This window comes from Oratosquilla oratoria, chromosome 15, assembly GCF_046742065.1.
Source record: "Oratosquilla oratoria isolate Oo_2021 chromosome 15, ASM4674206v1, whole genome shotgun sequence".
Taxonomy (NCBI): Eukaryota; Metazoa; Arthropoda; class Malacostraca; order Stomatopoda; family Squillidae; genus Oratosquilla; species Oratosquilla oratoria.
Window position 1 is genome coordinate 38,705,786 of NC_134791.1, and position 21,834 is coordinate 38,727,619.

Genomic DNA, 21,834 nt, shown 5'->3' on the forward strand with positions numbered 1-21,834 from the left:
TGTGTGTGTGTGTGTGTGTGTGTGTGTGTGTGTGTGTGTGTGTGTCTGTGCGTGTGTCTGTGTGTGTGTGTGTGTGTTTGTATTGTAAACTTGTCATTATTAGTATGTTCTCAACTTATTATTATAAGTATATTCTTAACGTATCATTATTACTATTCATTAAACTTACCATTAATAGTACTTTCTAAACTTGTTATTATTAGTATATTATATACTTTCATAATATTCTCTAATATTTGTTATTATCAGTATCCTCTACAATTGCCATTATTAGTGCATATTAAAGTTATAATTAATAGCACCTTCTAAACTTGTCGTTATTATTTTATTCTAAACATGTGATTATGAGTACATATCAGAGTTATCATTAATAGTATTTTCTTAACATGTACTTTCATATTCTAAGGTTGCCACTATTGGTACACTTTAAAGTTATCATTAATAGAATATTCTAAAATTACATTATTAGTATATTCTAAAATTATCATTAATAGTACACTTTAAAGTTCTCATTAATAGTGTCTTTAATATGATCATTATTAGCATGTTCTATAATCATCATTATTAGTATTAGTTATTATTAACAGTATCTTGTAAACTTGTCATTATTAGTATCTTCTATACTTGTCATTATAAGTATCATATCATAATCACTATACATTAAACTTACCATTAATAGTACTTTCTAAACTTGTCATTATTAGCATGTTATAAACTTACCCAACTTTTATAATTAGTACACATTAATGTTATCATTAAAAGTAGCTTCCAAACTTGTATGACTTTGTATATTCTAAAGTTGTCATTCTTAGTACATATTTAAGTTATTATCAAAAGAATCTTCTGATTTTGTCGTTATTGAAATATCCTAAACTTGCACTCGTTAAAATTATCATTAATACCCTAATCTTAATTTGTCATTATTAGTACACATTAAAGTTTTTATTAGAAGTACCTAAAAGTGTCATTAATCGTATATTCTAAACTTGTCATTACTAGGACATATTAAAGTCATCATTGATAATTCCTTTTCAACTTGTCATTACTAGTATAATTCAAACATTAATTAGTAATCATTACAGTGGCCTGCGTTTAATTTTTTTTTTCAAAGGTCGAAGGTTTTTCAAGTGATTCATAGCTTTTTGGTGCGCTGAATCCATAAATGCCATCCGTTTCCTTGGATCAGGTCTAGTTTTTGAGATATTAGAAGTGCGACTTTTGGGCATTGTATAGTACTAAGTATAAGGAAAACGAGGCTGCAGGTATAGCCTATTCTTGTTTGTTTGTTTTTTCATAAAAATTATACTGTAGCACCCCGAAACTGATACTGAAACCTAATGATGTTTTTGTTTACTTTCAGGAAACTGAAACCGAAACTGAAACTGAAACTGCATTGACTACATTGACAAACTGCATTGACAATACTGAAACTGAAAATGGTTTAGAAAAGTGTGATCTCCAATCAATGTGACTGATTTGATAAGAATCATCTGTGCTTTTTACAAGAATCTGTGCTTCTTGTGTTTCTATTTTGGACACGTATCTTAGATTGACAGAAAATGGAACGCAAATGCACAAATCATCCTGATAGGTTCTGCTACATATGTTAGCTGCAAAACATGTGTCGAGAATGGTTTGGAGAGAGGGTAAAGATCATGTGGCAGACTGCTATTTCTGCATGACTAATCTTAAAGGAGTCAACCGCAAGAACAAGCATTGTATTCAGTATCCTAATGTTCCGTCTGCCATACGACCAGTCCCTCACGGTCCAGGCCTGCCCGTTCCCGAGCCAGATGTTGCAATGGAATCTAGCTCTGAATCGGAATCTGGCAGAGGGTGGAGAATACATGCCAGAAGAGAATGACCGGCCAGTGCCTCTAACACAAGCAGATCTCAATGACCTGACACGGGATCTAAACCTATCAAAGGAATCAGCACAGCTTCTGGGTTCTCGTCTTCGTGAGAAAATTTTGCTAGCACCTGAGACAACATTCTTTTGGTACCGAGAGCGTGAAAGAAAATTTAGACAGTTCTTCACAACCCAGAAGGACTCGTCATTAGTTTACTGCAACAACATTGCTGGTTTGATTCAATCAATGGGGCTGGACTATGTTGCTACTGAATGGAGACTGTTCATCGACTCTTCCAGCAGAAGTCTCAAGGCAGTCCTCCTTCACAACGGAAATAAATACTCTTCAATTCCAATCGGTCATTCGGTGCAAATGAAAGAAACTCATGACAACATGGATCAGCTACTGTCTGCTCTGAACTACAATGACCATGGTTGGTTGATCTGTGGAGATCTTAAGGTAGTTGGATTGGTTTTGGGACTACAGGGTGGGTACACAAAGTATCCATGCTTTTTGTGTTTGTGGGATAGTCGGGCTGATGATCAACATTTTGTCAGACAAGAATGGCCACCACGACAACGTTTGGAACCTGGTTCACACAATGTTCAGGCTCGTTCTCTTGTTGAACCAAACAAGGTCTTACTCCCACCTTTACATATCAAACTGGGACTGATGAAGAACTTTGTGAAGGCAATGGACAAGGACGGCATGGGATTTACTTTTCTTCAGCAGAAGTTTCCTCGGATCAGTCTGGAAAAGCTTAAGGCTGGCATCTTTGATGGGCCTCAGATAAGGGAACTTATGAAGGACTCAATGTTTGACGATGCACTGAATGCAGCTGAGCTGTCCGTTTGGTGGTCGCTTAAGTCAGTGATAAGAAACTTTCTAGGAAATAACCGAAGTGCAGAATACGAGAAAGAAGTCGATGAGCTCTTGAACAGCTATAAAAAATTAGGGGCTCGCATGTCAGTCAAACTGACTTTCTACGGTCCCACTTAGACTATTTCCCTCAGAACTGTGGTGACTTCAGTGAGGAACAGGGAGAACGTTTCCACCAGAATATTCGTGTCATCCGGTGGGATGTGAACTTTCTTGCGGACTACTGTTGGTGTTTGAAACGAGACGTGGTGGCTGCCCAACACAGGAGAAAGTCACTCAAAAGGCCCTTCATCCATGATTAGATTTTCTGTAATATATCCTCTTTATCTTCTGAACTATGCAAGAAAAATTTTTCTTTTGTCAAGAATTTGTTTCCAAAATTAAAGGGAATAAATATCACACAACACAATAAAATTGTCAAAAGCACTGATTACACTGGGGAACACTCATTTTGTTGCATTTAAAAAAAGACTTTTCTATAGTGAACTTGAGTGTGCTGATTTCAAATCTGAAGTCGGGTTTTGTCTGCAAGCTACAGATTTTATGCAATTTGACATTTTTATTTATTTTTTAAATTTTCGTTATTATAGGAAATTGCAATATCAGCCACAATTCTTTTGTTCACTTGAATCTTAAAACAGTATGAAAGCCATTTCTGTACATTTATTAAGGCAATAGAAACAGAACATTAACAGAACATCTATCCCAAAGTTAGATTAGCATCCTTCAGAACATCACCACAGCTGATGGAAGCTTATCAATTTCTTTGTGTATTTTTTTCAGGCAGGAATTTGCGTTTGTAACTTTTGCGTTTGTATATTTCATCTGGGCAATTTCGTTTAATGCTCCAGCAGTAGTCAGCCATCATACTTTTGTCCCAGCGCCCTTGGTAGCGTTCTTCCATGATCTTTAGGTCTTGGTGGAATCGTTCTCCTTGTTCGTCACTCACAGCCCCCAGGTTGTCAGGGAACTGATCAAGGTGGCTGTTCAAAAAATGAAGCTTGATGCTCATGTTGCACCCGAGATCACGAAAAGCGAGGAGCATTCTGTTCACAAGTTCACTGTAGTTCTCCGCCTTATTGTTTCCAAGGAAGTTCTGAACGACTGCCACAAAGGATAACCATGCTGCCCTTTCTAAAGCGGTCATCTTAGCAACAAAGTGATCATCACGAATTAGGGTTCGAATCTGTGGGCCATCAAACACGCCTGCTTTGATCTTCTCAAATGATAACCCTGGTAAAGCTGTGATGATGTGTTGGAAACATTCACCTTCGGTTTCCAGTGCCTTGACAAATTGTTTCATCAAACCTAATTTGATGTGAAGAGGAGGAAAGATGATCTTATCTCTGTTTACAATTGGGTCTTGTATGATATTTGGCATGCCTGCTTCAAGGGTGTCACGAATAGGCCAGTCCTTCTGGACCCAATGTCTGTCTCGTGCTCGGCTGTCCCACATACAGAGGAAACATGGAAACTTGGTGAAACCTTTCTGTTGTCCAAGAAGAAAGTTGACCATCTTTAAGTCTACACAAATTATCCAATTGTGCTCATGATACTTTAATAAGTCCATGACCATTCTCATATCGTCATAGTCTTCCCGCAAATGCACTGAGTGACCGACAGGTACTGCTCCATAAACATTGCCATTATGTAAAAGAACACACTTTAGACTGCGTTTTGAACTGTCTAAAAAGAGTCTCCATTCAGCAGGACTATAGTAAGGTACACCCAGTTCTTTGAGAAGCCCTGGGATGTCATGGCAGTAAACAAACTGTCTGTCTTTTGAAAAGAAAGTCACAAAAAGCTGGTCACGCTTTCTGAAATATGATACTTTAACAGAGTGATCAACAAGATTTCTGCCTTGTAATCTTGATGCCAAAAGCTCTGCTGCTTTCTTTGAAAGACCTAAATCCCGCACTAAATCATTCAGTTCAGCCTGGGGAAGAGGCTTAGGGACGGGGAAAGGTTCAGTGTCTGAAGAACAGTCCTCCGATTGTGAACACTTTTCTGACAATTCACTGTCACAACTGTCTTGCTGGCTTGTATCATGTCCAATGTCTTTATCGTCCAATGAAGGCAAGCCTTTGAAAACTGGAACAGGTACTTCTTCAGAGTGCGGAACAGGCCGAATAGCTGAGGGAATGTTCGGATACGTAATCTTATGTCGGTTTTTCTTCCCAACACCCGTTGTGTTTACCATGCAGAAATAACAGTCAGTTACATGGTTGGTGGGTTCGCGCCAAATCATTGGAACTCCAAAAGGCAGACCTTTGCGTTTTCCTTTGGTCCAGTCTCGAAGCATTTCCTCACAATTGTGGCACACAACATGAGGAGCCCATTGCTTGTCTTGATCACCAAGATGAACTTCAAAATATGCCTTGTAGACACGCTTGACGAACGAGGATATGTTACGTCTCTGACGATTGAGTGTGTAGCATCCACATATGTAGCAGAAGGCATCAGGCTTGTTTCTGCAATGATGTCTCATTCTGGAAGCCATGTTTGAACTGAAACAAAAGAAGAATGATCAAAATATTAGAAGCTATCTATATATATGGACGTTAAAATGCTTATACATGGTTTACGCAAGTTCACATATGTACAATTTCATTAACCTCAAATTGCATACAAACTAGAGCTTGTAGAGAAAAACTAATTTCAGATTTGAAATCAGCGCCTAAAAGTCTTTCAAAATCCGTTAAAATATCCAATGCAACTCAAAGTTACTGAAAAAGTGTTCCCCAGTGTTATTACCACATTCTAAATTTGACATTATTTGTGCAAATAAAATTTATCATTAATCGCACACTTCTTATTATCAGTATATTCTAAATTTTTTATTATTAGTAAGCAGTGAAGTTATCATAAATACTATCTTCTAAACTTGTCATCATTAGTATATTCTAAACATGTCATTATTAGTACATTCTAATAATTATTCTAGATAGTATTCTAAATAGTATCTTCTAAATCTGTCATTATTAGAATGTTCTAAACTTGTCATTATAAGATATAATTAATAGTACCTTTTAAACCTGTCACCATTAGTTCTATACTTTCATTGTTAGTACACATTAAAGTTATCATTAATAGTACTTTCTAGACTTCTCATTATACGTATTTTCTAAACATGCCAATATTGGTATATTCTAAATATGTCTTCAACCTCTCATTATTAGTATGTTCTAAACTTGTCATTAATTGTTCATATTAAATTTATCATTAATAGGACGTTATCATTAGTATATTCTAAGTCTGGCAATTTTAGTATATGTTAAAGTTGTCATTATTCTAACCTTGTCATTATTATTTTTAATTCAAACTAGTATATTCTGAACATATTATTATTAGTATATTCAAAACTCGTTATTATTAGTAAACTTATCATTAATAGTATATCCTAATCATTATTATTAGTATATTTCAAATTTGCCATTATTAGTACACATTAAATTTATCATTAAAAGTACCTTCTAAACCTGTTTTTATTAGTAAAAAAGAAAGTAATTAACCTTCTAAACTTATTAATAACAGTACCCTTTAAACTTGTAATAATTAGTATATTCTAAACTCGTCATTATTAGTTATATTTGTAGTATCTGTCATTATTAGTACCTGTACCTGTCATTATTAGAATGTTGTAAACTTGTCATTGTAAGTACACATCAAAGATATCATTAATAGTACCTTTTAAATTTGTCATCATTAAAATGTTTTATACTTTTCTTTATTAGTACACATTAAAGTTATCATTAACAGTAATTTCTAAACTTCTGTATTCTCTAAACATGTCTTCATTGGTATATTCTAAACTTGTCATTAATACTTCATATCAATTTTGTCATTAATAGGACGTTCTAAAGTTATCATTATTAGTTTATTCTAAACTTGGTAATATTAGTATATGTCAAAGTTGTTATACCTTGTCATTATTATTATTATCATTTAAACTAGTATATTCCAAACATTCTAAACTTGACATTATTAGTATGTTCAAAACTTATTACTAGTAAAAATTAAAGTCATCGATACTTATCATTAACAGTACCCTTTAAATTTGTAATTTTTGGTATTTTCTAAACTCGTCATTGTTAGTTATCATTAATAGCATCAATATCGGAATATTCTAAACTTGTCATTAATAGTACCTTTTAAACTTGTCATCATTAAAATGTTCTATACTTTTCATTATTAGTACACATTAAAGTTATCTTTAATAGTACTTTCCAAATTTCTCATTATACGCATATTCCAAACATGTCTACATTGGAATATTCTAAACTTGTCATTATTAGTATGTTCTAAACTTGCCATTAATAGTTTATATTAAATATATCATTATCAGTATATAATATTAGTATATGTTAAAGTTGTCATTATTATTATAGTTTAAACTAGTATATTCTAAAGATGTCGTTATTAGTAAATTCAAAACTCATTATTAGTGAACTTATCTTCTAATCTTTTCATTATTACTATATTCCAAGTTTGACATTATTAGTACACATTAAATCTATCATTAATAGTACCTACTAATTTTGTTTTTATTAGTATTTTCTAAACATGGCATTATTAGTGTGTTCTAAACTTATTTTTAATTAAAATTAAAGTCATTAATATTACCCTCTACACTAATCAATACCAGTACCCTTTTAACTTTTAATTATTAGTATATTCTAAACTTGTCAATATTATTACACATTAAAGTTATCATTATCGTTAAAGATTTGTCACTACTAAAATATATTCTAATTTTGTTTTTATTAGTACACATTAAAGTTATCATTAATAGTTACTTTTCAACCTATCGTTATAAGTATATTCTATATTTGTCATTATTAGTACACAATAAAGATTCTAATTGTATTTTCACACTCTTCATTAATAGTATATTCTAAAATTCTCATTATTGGTACATATTAATGTTATCTTTAAAATACCTTCTAATCTTGTTTTAATTGTTATATTCTAAACTTGTCAGTATTAGTATATTCTAATTTTTTCATTATCACTACTTATAGTACCTTCTGAATTTTCTTTGTTTTTATATTCTAAACTTGTCATTATTAGTTCATAATAACGTTATTAGTACCTTCTAAACTTATTATTATTAGTATATTCTAAATTCATTATTAGTACATATTATAGTTAACAATTATAGTAACATCTCAACTTGTTATTATTAGTATATTCTAGACTTAACAGTACCTTCTAAACTTCTTATTATTACGTGCCATTATTAGTATACGTTAAAGATATCATTTAATAGGATCTTTTAAACAGATCATTATTGCTATATTTTAAACATGTTTCTTCTAAACTTGTCATTATTTTTTTATTCTTAACTTTTTATTATAAACTTTTCAGTATTAGTACACTCTAAAGTTATCATTAATAGTACTTTCTAAACTTGTCATTACTAGTATATTCTAAACTTGTCATTATTACTAAACTTTAAGGTTATCATTAATAGTTTCTTATAAAATTTCATTTATAGTATATTCTAAACATCTCATTATTGGCACACATTAAAGTTATCATTAATAGTACCTACCCGGCCTTTGTTTGTATATCCTAAACTTAGTATTAGTATACTCTAAATATGTCATTATTAGTTCACTTTAAAGTTACTATTAATAGTACCTTTAACCTGTCATTACTAGTACACATTAAAGTTATCGTTCAGAATACATTAAAGTTATTATTTGCATTTGTATTTGTTTTGTATTTATATATATATATTTTGTAGTTGTTGTATTTGTTTGTATATATTAGTATAACATTAACGTTATCATTGATAATATTTACCAAACTTTTTATTATTAGTGCATTCTAAACTTGTCAATGATACCTTCTAAATTTCTCATTATTACTATATTCTAAACTTGTCACTATTAGTACACATGAAAGATCTCAATAGTACCTTCTAAACTTGTTATCATTACCATATTCTAAACTTTTTTATTATTAGTACACATTAAATTCATTAGAGTGCATTCTAAACTTGTCTTTATTAGTATATTACAAACTTGCTTAGTATATTCTAAACTTGTTACTATCAGTGCATATTAAAGTTATCATTAAAAGTATATTCTAAACATGTCATTACAAATATTTTGTCAATTTTTCAGTATTAGTACTCATTAAAGTAATTATTAGTACACATTAAAGATTTTGATAATAGTACCTGCTAAACGCTATACTTTTTTCTTTATATATGTCCCACATTATCATAAATTAAATTTTTCATTAGTTTTGAATATACTAACAATGACATGTTTAGAAGACACTACTAATGATAACTCAAAAGTTTAGAATATAGTAATAATGACAAGTTTAGGATAATGATAAACTCGGAATATATTATTACAAAGTGTAGGATATACTAATAATGGTAAGGATACAAGGTCCTAGTAATGATAACTTCAATGTATACTAATAAAGTTTAGAATACCAAAGAAGATATGTTTAGTATTTACTAATAGTGATGTTTCGAATTTACGAACAATGACAACTTGAGAAAGTATTGTTAGTGATAACTAATGTGTACTAATAATAAGGGTTTAGAATATACAATTGACAAGCTTTAATGTTTACTAACACTGACAGTGTTGAATATACCAATAATGACAAATTTAGAATATGTTAATAATGTCAGGTTTAGAATACACTAATACTAACAAATTTAGAAGGTATTATTAATGAAAAATTTAGTATGTAGCAATAATAACGAGCTTAGAATATACTAAGAATGACATAATTAGAGTATACTAATGATAAGCTTAGAAGATTCTTGATAACTTTAATGTGGAAAAATTTAGAATAAGTTGATAATGGAAAGTATAGAAATTACTAAAAATGACAACTTTAGAAGTTTCTATATGATAAATATAATTTGTACTAATAATTACAAACTTAGAATGTATTATAAATAAAAACTTTAATGTCTTCTGATAATTAATGTTTGGTATATACTAATAATGACAAGTTTAAAGGCACTATTATATGTTATTATTCACATGTTATTATAATACATGTATTATGTAAACATAATCACATGTTTACAATAGTGTAATAAAGTTTAAAAGGTTATATTAATAATAATGTTAATGTGAAGCAATAATGACGTTTTAATTATATCAATGATAACTATAGTACGTACTAATAATGATTAGTTTTGAAAAAAGCTAACAATGTCATATTAAAAAGCCAGTAATAATGGAATATATTAGTATTGCCAAGTTTACAATATACTAATAATGGTCCTAATAATGATAGCTTTAATGTGTACTAATAATGACAAGTTTAGAATAATAAAGAAGATATGTTAGTATTTACTAATACTGATATTTTTCGAATATACGAATAATGACAACTTTAGAAAGTATTGTTAATGATAACTTTAACGTGTACTAATAAAGAGCTTTTAATGATAACTTAGATATGTGTTAATAATAACAAGTTTATAATATACAAAAATTGACAAGTGTAGAGGGTACTAATGATAATGAATTGAATGTGTACTAAAATGACAAATTTAGAAAGATACTATTAATGATAACTTTAATGATACTAATGATACTAATGATACTTTAATTATACTAATGATACTAATAATACTAATGATACTAATGATACTTTAAATATACAATTAATGATAACTTTAATGTGTAGTTACAACGACAATTTTATAAGGTACTATTAATGATAACTTTAATGTGCACTAATAATGACAAGTTTAAAATGCAGTAACAATGACAAGTTCAGAAAGTTCTATTACTGTAAACTTTAATAAAATCCAATATTGACAAATCTAGAAAACACCAATAATGAGAAGTTTAAATTATACTAAAAATGAGATGTTTAGAAGGTACTATTAATGAAAACTTACATGGCAAATGGCAAATGACGACAAATTTAGAACATACTAATGAAAAGTTAAGAAACTACTATTAATGATAACTTCAATGTGTACTAATACTGTCAAGATTATGATATGCTAATAATCACAAATTTGAAAGGTACAGTAAAAATATATTAAAAAATGGCATGTTTAGAAGAAAACTTTAGAAGATAAATTTAGAATATACTGATAATGACAAGTTTAATATAATAATAATGGCGATTTTAGAAGGTGCTAATATGTGGTAATGTGGTAATATCGACAAGTTTAGAATACATTAAAAATAGCATTTTTGTAATATACAAGTAAAGATAAGTTCAGACTGTACCTTAATGACAACTTTTAGAAGGTACTATTAATGATAACTGTAATGTGTACTAATATAAACAAAGCACTATATACTAATAAGGGTAAGTTTAGAAGGTACTATAATTGATAACGTTAACTTGTATTAATATAGACAAGCTTGGAATATACAAATAATGCCAAGTTTAGAAGGTACTATTAAGGATAACTTTAATGTCTATTAATAGTGATAAGTTTACTATATACTATTAATGAGAAGTTTAGTATATACTAATAATGACAAGTTTGGAAAGCACTATTAAAGATAAAATCTATGCGAGATGATAATGAAAAGTTTAGAATATGACAAAGTATAATTTAATTTATAATAAAATGGGAAACTTAGAAAGAAAACGTATAACGTTTAGTAGGTACTTTAATATGTACTAATAATTACTTTAATGAGTACTAATAGTGAAACATTTACAAAATACTAGTAATGGCATGTTTAGAAAATACTTTTAATGATAACTTTAATATGCACTAATAGTAACAAGTTTAGAATATACTAAGAATATCCTCTACAATTGCCATTATTAGTGCATATTAAAGTTATCATTAATAGTACCTTCTAAACTTGCCCTTATTAGTACAAATTATGTGATTATTAGTACACTTGAGTACATATTAGAATTATCATTAATAGTGCTTTCTAAACATGTAATTATCTTTCATATTCTAAGCTATTGGTACACTTTAAAGTTATCATTACTAGAATGTTCTAAAAATTTCATTATTAGTATATTCTGAAAGTCATTAATAGTACACATTAAAGTTATCATTAATAGTAACTTTAATCTGATCATTATTTGTATTGTAAACTTTTCATTATTAGTATGTTCTCAACTTGTTCTTAACGTATCATTATTACTATTCATTAAACTTACCATTAATAGTATTTTCTAAACTTGTCATTATTAGTATATTATAAACTTACCCATAATAGTATATTTTCAACTTTCATAATATTTCTATTTGTTATTATCAGTATCCTCTACAATTGCCATTATTAGTGCATATTAAAGTTATCATTAATAGTACCTTCTAAACTTATCGATATTAGTATATTCTAAACATGTGATTATGAGTACATATTAGAGTTATCATTAATAGTACTTTCTCAACATGTACTTGCATATTCTAAGGTTGTCACTATTGGTACACTATTGGTTATCATTAATAAAATATTCTAAAATTTCATTATTAGTATATTCTAAACTTGTCATTAATAGTACACTTTAAAGTTCTCATTAATAGTATCTTTAATATGATCATTATTAGCATGTTCTATAATCATCATTATTAGTATTAGTTATTATTATGAGTATCTTGTAACCTTGTATATTCTATACTTGCCATTATAAGTATATTCTTAACGTATCATAATCACTATACATTAAACTTACCATTAGTAGTACTTACTAAACTTGTCATTATTAGTATGTTATAAACTTACCCATAATAGTATATTCTCAACTTTTATGATTAGTACACATTAATTTTATCCAAACTTGTATAACCTTGTATATTCTAAAGTTGTCATTCTTAGTACATATTTGAGTTATCAAAATAATCTTCTGATTTTGTCGTTATTGGTATATCCTAAACTTGTACTCTTAACAAATTATCATTAATACCATAATCTTAATTTGTCATTATTAGTACACATTAAAGGGTTTTTTTTATTAGTGGTACCTAAAAGTGTCATATTAAAGTTATCATTGATAATTCCTTTTCAACTTGTCATTACTAGTATAATTCAAACATTAATTAGTAATCATTATTAGTGTATTCTAAACTTGTTATTATTAGTCATTATTTAAAAAAACTAAAGTTTTCATTATTAGTACACATTAAAGTTTCAATTAATTGTACCTTTTAAATATGACATTATGACACATTAAACTTGTCATAATTAGTATATTCTAAAATTTCTTTAATAGTACTCGTTAAAGATATTGCTAAGAGAATCTTAATCTTGTCAGTATCAGTTAACATTAAAGTTATTATTACTATTATATTCTAATCTTGACATTATTACAACACAATAAAATGATCAAAAGTTCCGATTATTACCACATGCTAAATTTGACATTATTTGTGCAAATAAGATTTATCATTAATCGCACACTTCTTATTATCAGTATATTCTAAGTTTATTATTATTAGTAAACATTTAAGTTATCATAAATATTACCCTCTAAACTTGTCATCATCATCATTCTAAACAATTCATTATTATTATATTCTAATAATTATTCTAAATAGTATTCTAAATAGTATCTTCTAAATCTGTCATTATTAGAATGTTCTAAACTTGTCATTATAAGATATCATTAATAGTGCCTGTGTTGACAGTATTAGTACACACTGAAGTTATCATTAACTTTCTTAACTTTTCATTAGTATGTTCTAAACTTGTCGCCATTTGCCATTTGCCATATAAGTTATCATTACATCTCATTTTTAGTATAATTTAAACTTCTCATTATTGGTGTTTTTTAAATTTGTCAATATTGGAATTTATTAAAGTTTATATTAATAGAACTTTCTGAACTTGTCATTGTTACTGTGTTTTAAACTTGTCATTATTAGTACACATTAAAGTTATCATTAATAGTACCTTATAAACTTGTCTTTGTAACTACACATTAAATTTATCATTAATAGTATCTTTCTAAATTTGTCATTTTAGTGCACATTCAATTCATTATCAATAGTACCCTCTACACTTGTCAATTTTTTTATATTATAAACTTATTATTATTAACACATATCTGATTTATCATTAAAAGCTTCTCCTTATTAGTACACGTTTAAGTTAGCATTAACAATACTTTCTAAAGTTGTCATTGTTCGTATATTAGTACACATTAAATTTATCATTATTAGGACCATTATTAGTATATTCTAAACTTGGCAATACTAATATATTTCAAAGTTTATAATTATTTAAAACTTGTCATTATTAGTATATTCTAAAAATGTGAGTATTAGTACATGTTAAAGTTACCATTATTACTGGCTTTTTAATATGACATGTCATTATTTATTTCAAAACTAATAATTATTAGTACGTATTATAGTTATCATTGATAGCAACTTCTAATTATGTTATTATTAGTATTTATTAAACTTTACATTATCAATATAATTAAAACGTGTCATTATTGCTACACATTAACATTATTATTAATATAACCTTTTAAACTTTATTACACTATTGTAAACATGTGATTATGTGTAAATAATACATGTATTATAACAACGTGAATAATAACATGATAACGTGAATATGTGTACATATTCAAGTTATCATTAATAGTGCCTTTAAATTTGTCATTGTCATTAATTATCAGAAAACATTAAAGTTTTTATTTAAAAGTTGTCATTGTTCGTAAATTTGAAACATCACTATTAGGAGATACTAAACATATCTTCTTTGGTATTCTAAACTTTATTAGTATACATTGAAGTTGTCATTACTAGGACCTTGTATCCTTACCATTATTAGTATATCCTACACTTGGTAATAATAATATATTCTGAGTTATAGAGAAGTATTACTAACGACAAGTTTATAAGGTACTATTAATGATAACTTTAATGTGTACTTATGATAACTTTAATATGGGTTGATAAAGACAAGTTTCGAACATACTAATTATAACAAGTTTTGATGGTTCTTTTGATAATAACTTTAATGTGTACCAATAGTCACTAGTTTAGAATATACTAATAATGTGTTTAGAATATACTAACGATAATAAGTTTAGAATATAATATTAATAATGACAAGTTTAGAATATACTAATAATAATAAGTTTATAATACACTAATATACTAATAACGACAGTTTCAAAATATATGTTTACAAGGTACTGCTAAGGATAATTTTGATATTTACTAATAATGATGTACTAATAATGACAAGTTTACAAGGTAAATTTCAATGACAAGTTTAGAATATACTAATAATGACAAGTTCAGAAGGCACTATTAATGATAACTTTAATGTGGACAAGTCTAGAATATTGTAATAATCGCAAGTTTAGAAGGTTAAAATGATAACGTTAATGTGTAGTAATGACATGCTTGAAATATATTAATAATGCAAAGTTTATAAAATACTAAGAATAGCAAAATTAGAAGTTTAATTAATGATTACTGTAATGTGTACTAATAATGATAAGTTTTGAATATACTAACAATAACATGTATACTAATACTCACAAGTTTAGAATATACAAATAATGACAAGTTTAGAAAAATGACAACTTTGGAGGATACTGATAGTGATAAGTTTAGTTCCTAATAATGATAACCTTAATGCGTACTAATAATGACAAGTTTAGAACATACCAAAGAAGATATGTTTAGAATATAAAGTGTTGTTGATGGTAAATTGAATGTGTACTAATAATGGCAAGTTTAGAACATACAAATAATGACAAGCTTAACTCTAATGTGTATTAATAATGACAAGTGTAGAATATACTAATAATGTCATGTTTAGAATATACTAATAATGACAAGATTAGTATATGCTAATAATTTAAGGTTTTTGATATACGCGTAATAGCAAGTTTAGAATACACTAATAATGACAAGTTTAGAAGGTACTATTAATTGTTTTTTAGTGTGTACTATAAATGACGAGCTTAGAATATACTAAAAATGATAAGTCTAAAATAATGATATGTTTAGATAATGACATATATAGATATAAAGACATTTACAAGTTTAGATTAAGGACATATAAAAGGTAACTTTAATTTTGGCTAATAATGAATAGTTTAAAATATACTACAGTATTAATAACAAATTTAATGTGTGCTTATAATGATATGTTTAGAATATACTAATGATGACAAGTTTAGTAGGAAATTTTTATGATAAATTTAATAAAATGTATATACGAACGAATATTGTAGTAATGGAAAGTTTATAATATACTAATAATGACAAGTTTAGAATGTAGTATTAATAATAAATCTAATGTGTTCTAAAAATGACAAGCTTAGAATATACTAATACATAGGTTCAGAAGGCACTGTTAATGAGTGCTAATAATGAGAATTTTAGAATATATCAATAATGATAAGTTTAGAAGGTACTAATAACAAAAACTTTAATTTGTATTATTAATTAAATGTTTATAATATAATAATAACGTCAACTTTTTAATAATGAAAGTTTCTTGTCTACTAATTATGATAAGTTTAGAATATGCAAACAGTAACAGATTTAGAAGGAACTATTACTGATACCCATAAGGTATTCTAAAATGACAAATTTATAACATACTAATACTAACATTGAGAAGTTTAGAAAGTACTATTAATTAAAACTTTAATGTGTAATAATAATGAAAAGTTTAGAATATACTAACAATGGCAAGTACTGATTATATTAATAATGAGAAGTTTAGAATACAGTATTGATTATAACTTTAGTGTCTACATGTTTAGAATATACTAATAATGACAAGCTTACAAGGTACCACTAAGAAAAATCTTAATGTGTCCTAATAATGACAAATTTAGAAGGTACTATTAATAGTAACTTTAATGCGTATTAATAATTTAGAATATAATCACAATTATAAGTTTAGAAGGTGCTCTCAGATATAACTTTAATTTGAACTAATAAGGACAAGTTTAGAACATACTAATAATGACAAAGTTATACCGTTCTATGAATAAATAATACTAATAATGCCATGTTTAGAAGTTACTATTAATGATGACTTCAATGTGCACTAATAATATGTCATGTAAATGATTTTGTCCACAATTTTAGGTTCTATTGTAAATGTATATAGTTTCGACGGCTCTTCATTGCTTCTGTATCTGGTGTTTTCACTGACCCATTGGGTCATTGTGTATTCCATGGTCATGTCCAGCAGTACAGTACGCTCACTGGGGTACACTCAGGATCTCTCTCTCTACTCGACTCTCCACACCCTCTCCCGAGATCCCCGTACCATACGCTAAGCTACCTTCGTCTGACGTCACTAATTTTCTAATCCAATCTCCTCTGACTTCTCAAATAAATGTCACTCCTTATGGGCGTGACTTTGAATTCATGCACCAATAGTTTTTTCCTCCTTCTCCACCTTTTCTCCAATCCGGAATGTCACTAGCAATATCGTTTACCTCAGCTTAGTCAAACGAAAAATAACTTTGCGCTTACAGAGTTTTGATTACATCAGCGATTATAAAACAATCACCACCGTCGGTGTGTTTACATAGACAGAACGACGCCTTCAATGTTATTAAAAAGTAGGCGTTGAGCCTGAACTCGTTGACTCAGCATTAGTGTTTCCTAATCTGATTTGCATTCGCTACCGGCCTCTTACGGTGTGTCGGTATGATCATTGATATCTTAAACCTGTCAATATTAGATTCTTCTAAACTTGTCTCTAATATTTTTATTACTTGTGTATAAACCTTTCAGTATTAGTACATTATAAATTAATAGTATTTTCTAAACTTGTCATTATTAGTATATTGAAAAGTTATCATTGATAGTATTTTCTAAACTTGTCGAAACTTGTTATTATTATTAAAATTTAAGGTTATCATTAATAGTTCCTTCTAAAACTCATTTTTAGTATATTCTAAGCATCTCATTGTTGGTATATATTAAAGTTGTCATCAATATTACTTACCCCGTCTTTATTTGTATATTCTAAACTTATTATTAGTATACTCTAAATATGTCATTATCAATTCACTTTTAGGTTACCATTACTAGTACACATTCAAGTTATCATTAAAAGTACATTCTAAAATTGTCATTATTAAATTATTCTAAACTTCTCATTATCAGTATATTCTAACTTTTTATTTTGATAACACATAAAAGTTATTATTATTAGATTCCAAATTTGTATTTATTAGTACACATTAACGTTATCATTAATAATATCTTCCAAACATTAATAGTACCTTCTATACTTGTTGTTATTACCATATTCTAAAATCTTTATTATTAGTAATTTACTATTAGTATATACTGAATTTATCATTTATCTTCTAAACTTGTCTCTATTAGTATATTGTAAACCTGCTTATTATTAGTATAAATTAAAGTTATCTTGAACTTATTAAACATGTTATCATTGCTACATATTAAAGTTATTATTAGTATTATCTTCTAAACTTCTCATTACTTGTACATTAAGAGTTTTTCTAAACATTAGTATATTCTAAACTTTTCGTTATTAGTACACATTAACGTTATTATCAATATTACCTTCTTAACTTGACATCATTAGTATATTGTAAACTTGTCTTTTCAAAAATACCTTTTAAACTTTTTATTAGTACATGTTAGAACTATCATTAAAGGAATTTTCCAGTTTTTGCATTTGAACACATTAGAACAAATTAAAATTACCGTTCTAAACTTGTCATTAATAGTACACATTAAAGTTATCTGATCATTATTAGTATATTCTTAATTGGCATGTTCTAAACTTTTTATTTACAGTGTTCATTTAATATATTCTAAAGTTGCCATTATTCTAAACTTGTCATTATTATATTCTCAACTTGTTTGGTAGCACCTTCCAAAGTTGCCATTATTCGTATATTCTCACTGTCATTATTAGTACACATTACAGTTATCACTGATATTACCTTCTAATATATGTAATTATCAGTATCGTCTATAATTGCCATTATTAGTGCATATTAAAATTATCATTAATCCTTCTAAACTTGTCCTTATTAGTATATTCTAAACATGTGATTATGAGTTATCATTAATTTTGCTTTCTAAACGTAATGATCTTTCATGTTCTAAGCTTGTCACTATTAGTACACTTTAAAGTTATCATTAATAGAATATTCTAAAATTTCATTATTAGTATATTCTAAAATTGTCATTAATAGTGCAATTAAAGTTATCATTAATAGTATCTTTATTCTGATCATTATTAGTATGTTCTAAAATTATCATTATTAGTATTAGTTATCATTAACAGTATCTTGTAAACTTGTCATTATTAGTATGCTCTAAACTCGTCATTATAAGTATGTTCTTAACGTATCATCATTACTATACCTTAAACTTTCTAAACTTGTCATTGTTAGTATATTATAAACTTACCCATAATAGTATATTCCCAACTTTCATAATATTTGTTATTATCAGTATCCTCTACAATTGCCATTATTAGTGCATATCAAAGTTATCATTAATAGTACCTTCTAAACTTCTCCTTATTAGTGTATTCTAAACGTGATTATGAGTACATAATTATCTTTCATATATATTGTCATTAATAGTACAATTAAAGTTATCATTAATAGTATTTTTAATCTGATCATTATTAGTATGTTCTATAATTATCATTATTAGTATTAGTTATCATTAACTTATCTTATAAACTTATAAACTTATTATTAGTATGTTCTATATACATTAAACTTACCCTTAACAGTGCTTTCTAAACTTGTCATTAATAGCTCATATCATTATTAGTATATTCTAAGCTTGGGAATATTAGTATACTAAAGATGTCGTTATTTGTATATTCAAAACTCGTCATTATTAGTAAACTTATCACTAATAGTATCTTCTAATCTTCTCATTATTACTATATTCCAAGTTTGACATTATTAGTACACATTAAATCTATCATTAATAGTACCCACTAATCCTGTTTTATTAGTATTTTCTAAACCTGGCATTATTAGTGTGTTCTAAACTTATCATTAGTGAAAAAAAGTTCTTAATAGTACCTTATACACTAATCATAAACAGATCCTTTTAACTTGCAATTATCAGTATATTCTAAACTTGTCAATATTATTACACATTAAAGTTATCATTATCGTTAAAAACTTATCACTACTAAACTTTAATGTGTTCTAATAAAAACAAGCTTAGAATATATATTCTAAACTTGTTTGTATTAGTACACATGAAAGTTATCATTAATAGTTCCTTTTCAACCTGTCGTTACAAATATTCTATATTTGTCATTGTTAGTACACAATAAATATATTAATTATATTTTCACACTATTCATTATTAGTATATTCTAAAATTCTCATGATTACTACACATTAATGTTATCCTTAAAAATATCTTCTAATCTTGTTTTTATTGTTATATTCTAAACTTGTCAGTATTAGTATATTCTATTTGTTTTTATTAGTTCATATCAACGTTATCATTGTTAGTACATTTTAAACTTATTATTATTAGTATATTCTAAATTCTAAACTTGTCATTATTATTACATATAGTTAATAATTATAGTAACATATAGAACAGTACCCTTTAATCTTGTCATTATTGGCATATCTTTCCATTATTAGTACTCATACATGATGATAACTTTAATGCACACTAATAATAAAGTTTAGTATATACTGATAATGACAAGTTTAATATAATAGTAATAATGATAATTTTAGAAGGTACTATTAATGATGTTTAAAATAATGACAACTTTTAGAAGATACTATTAATGATAACTTTAATGTGTACTGATATACATTATGCACAAGGTACAATATACTAATAAGGGTAAGTTTACAAGGTATAATTGAAGCTATAATTGATAACGTTAATTTGTACTAATTACGACAAGCTTAGAATATACTAATAATGACAAGTTTAGAAGGTACTATTACTGATAACTTTGATGTCTATTAAGTTTAGTATATACCATTAATGAGTTTAGAATATACTTATAATGATAAGTTTGGATAAATTCTATGTGAAATGATGATGAAAAGTGTAGAATATGACAAGTTTACATGTTAATAAAAAATTTAATTTATAATGAAATGGGAAGTTTAGAAAAAAACGTATAGCATTTAGCAGGTACTATTAGTAAAACATTTAATGTGTACTAATAATTACTTTAATGAGTTCTGATAATGAAAAAATACAAAATATAGTAATGGCAAGTTTAGAATATACTTTTAATGATAACTTTAATGTCCATTCCCTTTGCATGTTCTAAACCCTCATTATTAAATCATCATTAACAATACTTTCTAATGTTGTCATTGTTCGAAACATATCAGTATTATCATATACTAAACATATCTTCTTGGGTATTCCAAAATTTTCATTATTCGTACACATTAGAGTTATCATTATTAGGACCTTGTATACATATCATTATTAGTATATTCTAAACTTGGCTTGGCAATACTATATTCCAAAGTTTATCATTATTCTAAACTTGTCATTATTGGTATATTCTAGACTTGTGAGTATCAATACATATTAAAGTTACTTTTAAACATGATATTGTTAGGCTATTCAAAACTAATCATTATTAGTACGTATTATATTTATCATTAATAGCAACTTCTGATTTTGCTATTACTAATATATTCCAAAGTTTATCATTATTCATTATTGATATATTCTAAACTTGTGAGTATTAATACATGTTAAAGTTACCATTAGTAGTGTCTTCTAAACATGATATTGTTAGGTTTTTCAAAACTAATCATTATTAGTACGTATTATATTTATCATTAATAGCAACTTCTGATTTTGCTATTACCAGAATTTTCTAAACTTTGCAAACGTGTCATTATAAACTTTCAAACGTGTCATTATTACTACACATTAACGTTATCATTAATATAACCTCCAAAACTTGTCATTATTACAAAATTATAAACTTGTGATTATTGGTACATATTAAAGTTATCATTAACAGTGTCTTTAAAATTTTCAATATTAGTATTTTTCAAACATCAATTATTAGAAGACATCAAAGTTTTCATTTATAGTACATTCTAAATTTGTCATTTGTACGTTCTGGTCATTATTAGTACAAATTATAAAGTTATGATATATATTACCTTCTAAAGT